At 51.7% G+C, this 10797-nt stretch overlaps 1 long non-coding RNA gene across 1 annotated transcript; it reads right to left on the reverse strand.

The window, feature by feature from the left end:
- Window positions 1–396: 396 nt before the first annotated feature.
- On the reverse strand, window positions 397–10448 carry LOC135980112 (uncharacterized). Its single transcript, XR_010597341.1, has 6 exons — window positions 10322–10448; window positions 8387–10215; window positions 6443–8280; window positions 4500–6336; window positions 630–4393; window positions 397–523 (listed from the first exon to the last, which is right to left on the reverse strand). It is a non-coding gene; the product is annotated as an uncharacterized LOC135980112 (long non-coding RNA).
- Between the last annotated feature and the right edge of the window lie 349 nt (window positions 10449–10797).

Here is a 10797-nt window from a genome sequence, read left to right on the forward strand (position 1 = left end):
ACCCTCCTTACAGGGTGGTCCTTAAGCCTTGGGCCTTCCAATGGGCCAGAGCGAAAAGCGCTGTAATGGAGAATCCTCCGTTCCCTCAGAAGTGGGTGGTGTCGTTGCCCAGCGAGTGCCAACGGCCCAAGAGGAGTTAGAAAGGCGAGACCTGCACCCTTCTGACAGGGAGAGGTCAACGGCCCGGGGCATTTTAAAGGCTAGGTCCTAAGGAGCGCCAACCCACAGAGACCTCAACCCTTTTTAAAGGGGGGTCGCTCCGCCTCAACTATGGAAGGGACCCATAAAGCATTTTGGTTGGTAAGGAATGGACCTTGATCCTTGTTTACAGGGAGGTCCTTTTACCGGGCACCTGAAGGGGGATTAAGCCTGTGAGGAGAAGTGTCGAACCCGATCCCTCGGTACAGGGTGCGGTGTGTGCTGTGTGTGCGGTGTGTGCAGCCGTTGGCAGTGGCTTTTTCTTCCCTTTTCCTGCAGTTTCTTTGGTGATTGTGTCATCTTGTTCATTTTGTCCTTTGAGTTGCTAGAAAGAGAGAGGTGAAGCGGGTTAGGTGTGGCTCAGTAGAGAGCATGTGTACAAGGTAGATTCAGATGACATTGGCAAGGTACTCGGCCCTGCCGGAAATTACCCTAATTCCTTCTTTTCGGCACCGATCTCTTTCAGAACGGAGGAGAGCTTGCGGCAGAAGGCAGGTCTAGGGGGATGCAGAGGACACGGGCTTTGACTTGGCTGAGTGCGTGAGTGAGGAGGGCACGGGACAGCTAGTAGGACAAACCCTGAACCCTCTCAAGAGGCTGGTTTCTAGAACTACCTTCCAAATGGCAGTGTTACCTTGTGAAAGACAGGGAAAGACCCACACCCTAGTTAGAGGGTGCTCACTTTGGACCTTGGCGTGAAGAGGGCCAATGTAGGGAGGAGAAAAGGGAAAGCGACCTGAACCCTGATTACAGGCCAGTCACCCTTTTTTTAGTAAAATATACCTCCTTTACACTGTTGGGGTGGGGGAGTCCTGAATGTGAAAAGATCTGGAAATGAACAGGTAAGGGAGGGATCCTGCTGAGTGGCCCCTTTCCAATCAATCCTCCATCCCTCAGCGACACCCTTCCCGACTTACCTCCTACCCCACCAAGAAAATGACAACTTTGTGCCCCCTACCTTTACCAAAAAAGACCCCTCTGACTTGTGACGCGGTCCTGTTAGTAGGGTTAGGTGCACCCACGTGCCGGCTCTGAATACCACCGCATCTACCTACAACATCTCAACATCAACACATTTCAGAAAGGACCGCCACATCAATCTCTTCAAAGGTAGCCCGAGGAATCTCCTCTCTTTATCACCAAAGAGACACAAGGCCCGGAATTCGGACACAACTAATGGAGCTGTCCGAATCCCTGCAGTTGGCGCTCGTGAGTCCGACAGTGTTCTTTCTTGTGCACAAGAAAACAAAGGGTGAAAGTTGTGGTTGGTTGAGCGGTGTAAATTGGGCAGGGCAAAAGGACTTGAGGAAGGATTACATGGAAGTGAGGGTCCGAAAGGAGCCCCCCATCCCCCCTGTTCATTTCCAGACTTTGTGACGTTTGCTTGGTTGGGCCATTTCTTGGCTTTTTTGAGAAAAGGGGCGAATTTTCCACGGCCTCCGCCATCCCCTTACAGCCGCCCCTTCGCCACACCATGTTCCATCTGACCGGGATAGGTCCCGAGTAAGATTTCACTTCAAATCTCAAAGAAGCCAAGTAGAAATCATTCTGTGGGAATTTACTGTGACTAAGAGAAACAGAAGTTCAACCCTTCTCAAGTGCTGGAGGGTCGGGGGGAGTCGCTCAGGCACAGAAAGGCTCCCCTAGATTATGCGTGAGAGGTATAAGACCTTACACCCTGGTTACAGGGCAGTCATTTTGCCGGGCCTGTCAAAGTAACCTGTGGCTTAATTTGCATGGCAAAGGAGACCGAAACCCTCCTTACAGGGTGGTCCTTAAGCCTGGGGCCTTCCAATGGGCCAGAGCGAAAAGCGCTGTAAAGGAGAGACCTCCGTTCCCTCGGAAGTGGGTGGTCTCGTTGCCCAGCGAGTGCCAACGGCCCAAGAGGAGTTAGAAAGGGGAGACCTGCACCCTTCTGACAGGGAGAGGTCAACGGCCCGGGGCATTTTAAAGGCTAGGTCCTAAGGAGCTCAAACCCACAGAGACCTCAACCCTTTTTAAAGGGGGTTCGCTCCACCTCAGGTATGGAAGGGATCCATAAAGCATTTTGGTTGGTAAGGACTGGACCTTGATCCTTGTTTACAGGGAGGTCCTTTTACTGGGCACCTGAAGGGGGATTAAGCCTGTGAGGAGAAGTGTCGAACCCGATCCCTCGGTACTGGGGTGCGGTGTGTGCAGCCGTTGGCCGTGGCTTTTTCTTCCCTTTTCCTGCAGTTTCTTTGGTGCTTGTGTCATCTTGTTCATTTTGTCCTTTGAGTTGCTAGAAAGAGAGAGGTGAAGCGGGTTAGGTGTGGCTCAGTAGAGAGCACGTGTACAAGGTAGATTCAGATGACATTGGCAAGGTACTCGGCCCTGCCGGAAATTACCCTAATTCCTTCTTTTCGGCACCGATCTCTTTCAGAACGGAGGAGAGCTTGCGGCAGAAGGCGGGTCCAGGTGGATGCAGAGGACGCGGGCTTTGACTTGGCTGAGTGCGTGAGTGAGGAGGGCACGGGACAGCTAGTAGGACAAACCCTGAACCCTCTCAAGAGGCTGGTTTCTAGAACTATCTTCCAAATGGCAGTGTTACCTTGTGAAAGACAGGGAAAGACCCACACCCTAGTTAGAGGGCGCTCACTTTGGACCTTGGCGTGAAGAGGGCCAATGTAGGGAGGAGAAAAGGGAAAGCGACCTGAACCCTGATTACAGGGCAGTCACCCTTTTTTTAGTAAAATATACCTCCTTTACACTGTTGGGGTGGGGGAGTCCTGAATGTGAAAAGATCTGGAAATGAACAGGTAAGGGAGGGATCCTGCTGAGTGTCCCCTTTCCAATCAATCCTCCATCCCTCAGCGACACCCTTCCCGACTTACCTCCTACCCCACCAAGAAAATGACAACTTTGTGCCCCCTACCTTTACCAAAAAAGACCCCTCTGACTTGTGACACGGTCCTGTTAGTAGGGTTAGGTGCACCCACGTGCCGGCTCTGAATACCACCGCATCTACCTACAACATCTCAACATCAACACATTTCAGAAAGGACCGCCACATCAATCTCTTCAAAGGTAGCCCGAGGAATCTCCTCTCTTTATCACTAAAGAGACACAAGGCCAGGAATTCGGACACAACTAACGGAGCTGTCTGAATCCCTGCAGTTGTCGCTTGTCAGTCCGACAGTGTTCTTTCTTGTGCACAAGAAAACAAAGGGTGAAAGTTGTGGTTGGTTGAGCGGTGTAAATTGGGCAGGGCAAAAGGACTTGAGGAAGGATTACACGGAAGTGAGGGTCCGAAAGGAGCCCCCCAACTCCCCTGTTCATTTCCAGACTTTGTGACGTTTGCTTGGTTGGGCCATTTCTTGGCTTTTTTGAGAAAAGGGGCGAATTTTCCACGGCCTCCGCCATCCCCTTACAGCCGCCCCTTCGCCACACCATGTTCTATCTGACCGGGATAGGTCCCGAGTAAGATTTCACTTCAAATCTCAAAAAAGCCAAGTAGAAATCATTCTGTGGGAATTTACTGTGACTAAGAGAAACAGAAGTTCAACCCTTCTCAAGTCCTGGAGGGTAGGGGGGAGTCGCTCAGGCACAGAAAGGCTCCCCTAGCTTAAGCGTGAGAGGTATAAGACCTTACACCCTGGTTACAGGGCAGTCATTTTGCCGGGCCTGTCAAAGTGACCTGTGGCTTAATTTGCATGGCAAAGGAGACCGAAACCCTCCTTACAGGGTTGTCGTTAAGCCAGGGGCCTTCCAATGGGCCAGAGCGAAAACCGCTGTAAAGGAGAGACCTCCGTTCCCTCGGAAGTGGGTGGTCTCGTTGCCCAGCGAGTGCCAACGGCCCAAGAGGAGTTAGAAAGGGGAGACCTGCACCCTTCTGACAGGGAGAGGTCAACGGCCCGGGGCATTTTAAAGGCTAGGTCCTAAGGAGCTCAAACCCACAGAGACCTCAACCCTTTTTAAAGGGGGTTCGCTCCACCTCAGGTATGGAAGGGATCCATAAAGCATTTTGGTTGGTAAGGACTGGACCTTGATCCTTGTTTACAGGGAGGTCCTTTTACTGGGCACCTGAAGGGGGATTAAGCCTGTGAGGAGAAGTGTCGAACCCGATCCCTCGGTACAGGGGTGCGGTGTGTGCAGCCGTTGGCCGTGGCTTTTTCTTCCCTTTTCCTGCAGTTTCTTTGGTGCTTGTGTCATCTTGTTCATTTTGTCCTTTGAGTTGCTAGAAAGAGAGAGGTGAAGCGGGTTAAGTGTGGCTCAGTAGAGAGCACGTGTACAAGATAGATTCAGATGACATTGGCAAGGTACTCGGCCCTGCCGGAAATTACCCTAATTCCTTCTTTTCGGCACCGATCTCTTTCAGAACGGAGGAGAGCTTGCGGCAGAAGGCGGGTCCAGGTGGATGCAGAGGACGCGGGCTTTGACTTGGCTGAGTGCGTGAGTGAGGAGGGCACGGGACAGCTAGTAGGACAAACCCTGAACCCTCTCAAGAGGCTGGTTTTTAGAACTACCTTCCAAATGGCAGTGTTACCTTGTGAAAGACAGGGAAAGACCCACACCCTAGTTAGAGGGCGCTCACTTTGGACCTTGGCGTGAAGAGGGCCAATGTAGGGAGGAGAAAAGGGAAAGCGACCTGAACCCTGATTACAGGGCAGTCACCCTTTTTTTAGTAAAATATACCTCCTTTACACTGTTGGGGTGGGGGAGTCCTGAATGTGAAAAGATCTGGAAATGAACAGGTAAGAGAGGGATCCTGCTGAGTGTCCCCTTTCCAATCAATCCTCCATCCCTCAGCGACACCCTTCCCGACTTACCTCCTACCCCACCAAGAAAATGACAACTTTGTGCCCCCTACCTTTACCAAAAAAGACCCCTCTGACTTGTGACGCGGTCCTGTTAGTAGGGTTAGGTGCACCCACGTGCCGGCTCTGAATACCACCGCATCTACCTACAACATCTCAACATCAACACATTTCAGAAAGGACCGCCACATCAATCTCTTCAAAGGTAGCTCGAGGAATCTCCTCTCTTTATCACTAAAGAGACACAAGGCCAGGAATTCGGACACAACTAACGGAGCTGTCCGAATCACTGCAGTTGGCGCTCGTCAGTCCGACAGTGTTCTTTCTTGTGCACAAGAAAACAAAGGGTGAAAGTTGTGGTTGGTTGAGCGGTGTAAATTGGGCAGGGCAAAAGGACTTGAGGAAGGATTACACGGAAGTGAGGGTCCGAAAGGAGCCCCCCAACTCCCCTGTTCATTTCCAGACTTTGTGACGTTTGCTTGGTTGGGCCATTTCTTGGCTTTTTTGAGAAAAGGGGTGAATTTTCCACGGCCTCCGCCATCCCCTTACAGCCGCCCCTTCGCCACACCATGTTCCATCTGACCGGGATAGGTCCCGAGTAAGATTTCACTTCAAATCTCAAAAAAGCCAAGTAGAAATCATTCTGTGGGAATTTACTGTGACTAAGAGAAACAGAAGTTCAACCCTTCTCAAGTGCTGGAGGGTCGGGGGGAGTCGCCCAGGCACAGAAAGGCTCCCCTAGCTTAAGCGTGAGAGGTATAAGACCTTACACCCTGGTTACAGGGCAGTCATTTTGCCGGGCCTGTCAAACTGACCTGTGGCTTAATTTGCATGGCAAAGGAGACCGAAACCCTCCTTACAGTGTGGTCCTTAAGCCTTGGGCCTTCCAATGGGCCAGAGCGAAAAGCGCTGTAAAGGAGAGACCTCCGTTCCCTCGGAAGTGGGTGGTGTCGTTGCCCAGCGAGTGCCAACGGCCCAAGAGGAGTTAGAAAGGGGAGACCTGCACCCTTCTGACAGGGAGAGGTCAACGGCCCGGGGCATTTTAAAGGCTAGGTCCTAAGGAGCTCCAACCCACAGAGACCTCAACCCTTTTTAAAGGGGGGTCGCTCCGCCTCAACTATGGAAGGGACCCATAAAGCATTTTGGTTGGTAAGGAATGGACCTTGATCCTTGTTTACAGGGAGGTCCTTTTACCGGGCACCTGAAGGGTGATTAAGCCTGTGAGGAGAAGTGTCGAACCCGATCCCTCGGTACAGGGTGCTGTGTGTGCGGTGTGTGCAGCCGTTGGCAGTGGCTTTTTCTTCCCTTTTCCTGCAGTTTCTTTGGTGCTTGTGTCGTCTTGTCCATTTTGTCCTTTGAGTTGCTAGAAAGAGAGAGGTGAAGCGGGTTAGGTGTGGCTCAGTAGAGAGCACGTGTACAAGGTAGATTCAGATGACATTGGCAAGGTACTCGGCCCTGCCGGAAATTACCCTAATTCCTTCTTTTCGGCACCGATCTCTTTCAGAGCGCAGGAGAGCTTGCGGCAGAAGGCGGGTCCAGGTGGATGCAGAGGACGCGGGCTTTGACTTGGCTGAGTGCGTGAGTGAGGAGGGCACGGGACAGCTAGTAGGACAAACCCTGAACCCTCTCAAGAGGCTGGTTTCTAGAACTACCTTCCAAATGGCAGTGTTACCTTGTGAAAGACAGGGAAAGACCCACACCCTAGTTAGAGGGCGCTCACTTTGGACCTTGGCGTGAAGAGGGCCAATGTAGGGAGGAGAAAAGGGAAAGCGACCTGAACCCTGATTACAGGGCAGTCACCCTTTTTTTAGTAAAATATACCTCCTTTACACTGTTGGGGTGGGGGAGTCCTGAATGTGAAAAGATCTGGAAATGAACAGGTAAGAGAGGGATCCTGCTGAGTGTCCCCTTTCCAATCAATCCTCCATCCCTCAGCGACACCCTTCCCGACTTACCTCCTACCCCACCAAGAAAATGACAACTTTGTGCCCCCTACCTTTACCAAAAAAGACCCCTCTGACTTGTGACGCGGTCCTGTTACTAGGGTTAGGTGCACCCACGTGCCGGCTCTGAATACCACCGCATCTACCTACAACATGTCAACATCAACACATTTCAGAAAGGACCGCCACATCAATCTCTTCAAAGGTAGCCCGAGGAATCTCCTCTCTTTATCACCAAAGAGACACAAGGCCAGGAATTCGGACACAACTAACGGAGCTGTCCGAATCACTGCAGTTGGCGCTCGTCAGTCCGACAGTGTTCTTTCTTGTGCACAAGAAAACAAAGGGTGAAAGTTGTGGTTGGTTGAGCGGTGTAAATTGGGCAGGGCAAAAGGACTTGAGGAAGGATTACACGGAAGTGAGGGTCCGAAAGGAGCCCCCCAACCCCCCTGTTCATTTCCAGACTTTGTGACGTTTGCTTGGTTGGGCCATTTCTTGGCTTTTTTTGAGAAAAGGGGCGAATTTTCCACGGCCTCCGCCATCCCCTTACAGCCGCCCCTTCGCCACACCATGTTCCATCTGACCGGGATAGGTCCCGAGTAAGATTTCACTTCAAATCTCAAAAAAGCCAAGTAGAAATCATTCTGTGGGAATTTACTGTGACTAAGAGAAACAGAAGTTCAACCCTTCTCAAGTGCTGGAGGGTCGGGGGGAGTCGCCCAGGCACAGAAAGGCTCCCCTAGCTTAAGCGTGAGAGGTATAAGACCTTACACCCTGGTTACAGGGCAGTCATTTTGCCGGGCCTGTCAAAGTGACCTGTGGCTTAATTTGCATGGCAAAGGAGACCGAAACCCTCCTTACAGGGTGGTCCTTAAGCCTTGGGCCTTCCAATGGGCCAGAGCGAAAAGCGCTGTAATGGAGAATCCTCCGTTCCCTCAGAAGTGGGTGGTGTCATTGCCCAGCGAGTGCCAACGGCCCAAGAGGAGTTAGAAAGGCGAGACCTGCACCCTTCTGACAGGGAGAGGTCAACGGCCCGGGGCATTTTAAAGGCTAGGTCCTAAGGAGCTCCAACCCACAGAGACCTCAACCCTTTTTAAAGGGGGGTCGCTCCGCCTCAACTATGGAAGGGACCCATAAAGCATTTTGGTTGGTAAGGAATGGACCTTGATCCTTGTTTACAGGGAGGTCCTTTTACCGGGCACCTGAAGGGTGATTAAGCCTGTGAGGAGAAGTGTCGAACCCGATCCCTCGGTACAGGGTGCTGTGTGTGCGGTGTGTGCAGCCGTTGGCAGTGGCTTTTTCTTCCCTTTTCCTGCAGTTTCTTTGGTGCTTGTGTCGTCTTGTCCATTTTGTCCTTTGAGTTGCTAGAAAGAGAGAGGTGAAGCGGGTTAGGTGTGGCTCAGTAGAGAGCACGTGTACAAGGTAGATTCAGATGACATTGGCAAGGTACTCGGCCCTGCCGGAAATTACCCTAATTCCTTCTTTTCGGCACCGATCTCTTTCAGAGCGCAGGAGAGCTTGCGGCAGAAGGCGGGTCCAGGTGGATGCAGAGGACGCGGGCTTTGACTTGGCTGAGTGCGTGAGTGAGGAGGGCACGGGACAGCTAGTAGGACAAACCCTGAACCCTCTCAAGAGGCTGGTTTCTAGAACTACCTTCCAAATGGCAGTGTTACCTTGTGAAAGACAGGGAAAGACCCACACCCTAGTTAGAGGGCGCTCACTTTGGACCTTGGCGTGAAGAGGGCCAATGTAGGGAGGAGAAAAGGGAAAGCGACCTGAACCCTGATTACAGGGCAGTCACCCTTTTTTTAGTAAAATATACCTCCTTTACACTGTTGGGGTGGGGGAGTCCTGAATGTGAAAAGATCTGGAAATGAACAGGTAAGAGAGGGATCCTGCTGAGTGGCCCCTTTCCAATCAATCCTCCATCCCTCAGCGACACCCTTCCCGACTTACCTCCTACCCCACCAAGAAAATGACAACTTTGTGCCCCCTACCTTTACCAAAAAAGACCCCTCTGACTTGTGACACGGTCCTGTTACTAGGGTTAGGTGCACCCACGTGCCGGCTCTGAATACCACCGCATCTACCTACAACATCTCAACATCAACACATTTCAGAAAGGACCGCCACATCAATCTCTTCAAAGGTAGCCCGAGGAATCTCCTCTCTTTATCACTAAAGAGACACAAGGCCAGGAATTCGGACACAACTAACGGAGCTGTCTGAATCCCTGCAGTTGTCGCTTGTCAGTCCGACAGTGTTCTTTCTTGTGCACAAGAAAACAAAGGGTGAAAGTTGTGGTTGGTTGAGCGGTGTAAATTGGGCAGGGCAAAAGGACTTGAGGAAGGATTACACGGAAGTGAGGGTCCGAAAGGAGCCCCCCAACCCCCCTGTTCATTTCCAGACTTTGTGACGTTTGCTTGGTTGGGCCATTTCTTGGCTTTTTTGAGAAAAGGGGCGAATTTTCCACGGCCTCCGCCATCCCCTTACAGCCGCCCCTTCGCCACACCATGTTCTATCTGACCGGGATAGGTCCCGAGTAAGATTTCACTTCAAATCTCAAAAAAGCCAAGTAGAAATCATTCTGTGGGAATTTACTGTGACTAAGAGAAACAGAAGTTCAACCCTTCTCAAGTCCTGGAGGGTAGGGGGGAGTCGCTCAGGCACAGAAAGGCTCCCCTAGCTTAAGCGTGAGAGGTATAAGACCTTACACCCTGGTTACAGGGCAGTCATTTTGCCGGGCCTGTCAAAGTGACCTGTGGCTTAATTTGCATGGCAAAGGAGACCGAAACCCTCCTTACAGGGTTGTCGTTAAGCCAGGGGCCTTCCAATGGGCCAGAGCGAAAAGCACTGTAAAGGAGAGACCTCCGTTCCCTCGGAAGTGGGTGGTCTCGTTGCCCAGCGAGTGCCAACGGCCCAAGAGGAGTTAGAAAGGGGAGACCTGCACCCTTCTGACAGGGAGAGGTCAACGGCCCGGGGCATTTTAAAGGCTAGGTCCTAAGGAGCTCAAACCCACAGAGACCTCAACCCTTTTTAAAGGGGGTTCGCTCCACCTCAGGTATGGAAGGGATCCATAAAGCATTTTGGTTGGTAAGGACTGGACCTTGATCCTTGTTTACAGGGAGGTCCTTTTACTGGGCACCTGAAGGGGGATTAAGCCTGTGAGGAGAAGTGTCGAACCCGATCCCTCGGTACAGGGGTGCGGTGTGTGCAGCCGTTGGCCGTGGCTTTTTCTTCCCTTTTCCTGCAGTTTCTTTGGTGCTTGTGTCATCTTGTTCATTTTGTCCTTTGAGTTGCTAGAAAGAGAGAGGTGAAGCGGGTTAGGTGTGGCTCAGTAGAGAGCACGTGTACAAGATAGATTCAGATGACATTGGCAAGGTACTCGGCCCTGCCGGAAATTACCCTAATTCCTTCTTTTCGGCACCGATCTCTTTCAGAACGGAGGAGAGCTTGCGGCAGAAGGCGGGTCCAGGTGGATGCAGAGGACGCGGGCTTTGACTTGGCTGAGTGCGTGAGTGAGGAGGGCACGGGACAGCTAGTAGGACAAACCCTGAACCCTCTCAAGAGGCTGGTTTCTAGAACTACCTTCCAAATGGCAGTGTTACCTTGTGAAAGACAGGGAAAGACCCACACCCTAGTTAGAGGGCGCTCACTTTGGACCTTGGCGTGAAGAGGGCCAATGTAGGGAGGAGAAAAGGGAAAGCGACCTGAACCCTGATTACAGGGCAGTCACCCTTTTTTTAGTAAAATATACCTCCTTTACACTGTTGGGGTGGGGGAGTCCTGAATGTGAAAAGATCTGGAAATGAACAGGTAAGAGAGGGATCCTGCTGAGTGGCCCCTTTCCAATCAATCCTCCATCCCTCAGCGACACCCTT

The sequence above is a fragment of the Chrysemys picta genome, unplaced genomic scaffold (genome assembly GCF_011386835.1).
Source record: "Chrysemys picta bellii isolate R12L10 unplaced genomic scaffold, ASM1138683v2 scaf1866, whole genome shotgun sequence".
NCBI lineage: Eukaryota > Metazoa > Chordata > Testudines > Emydidae > Chrysemys > Chrysemys picta.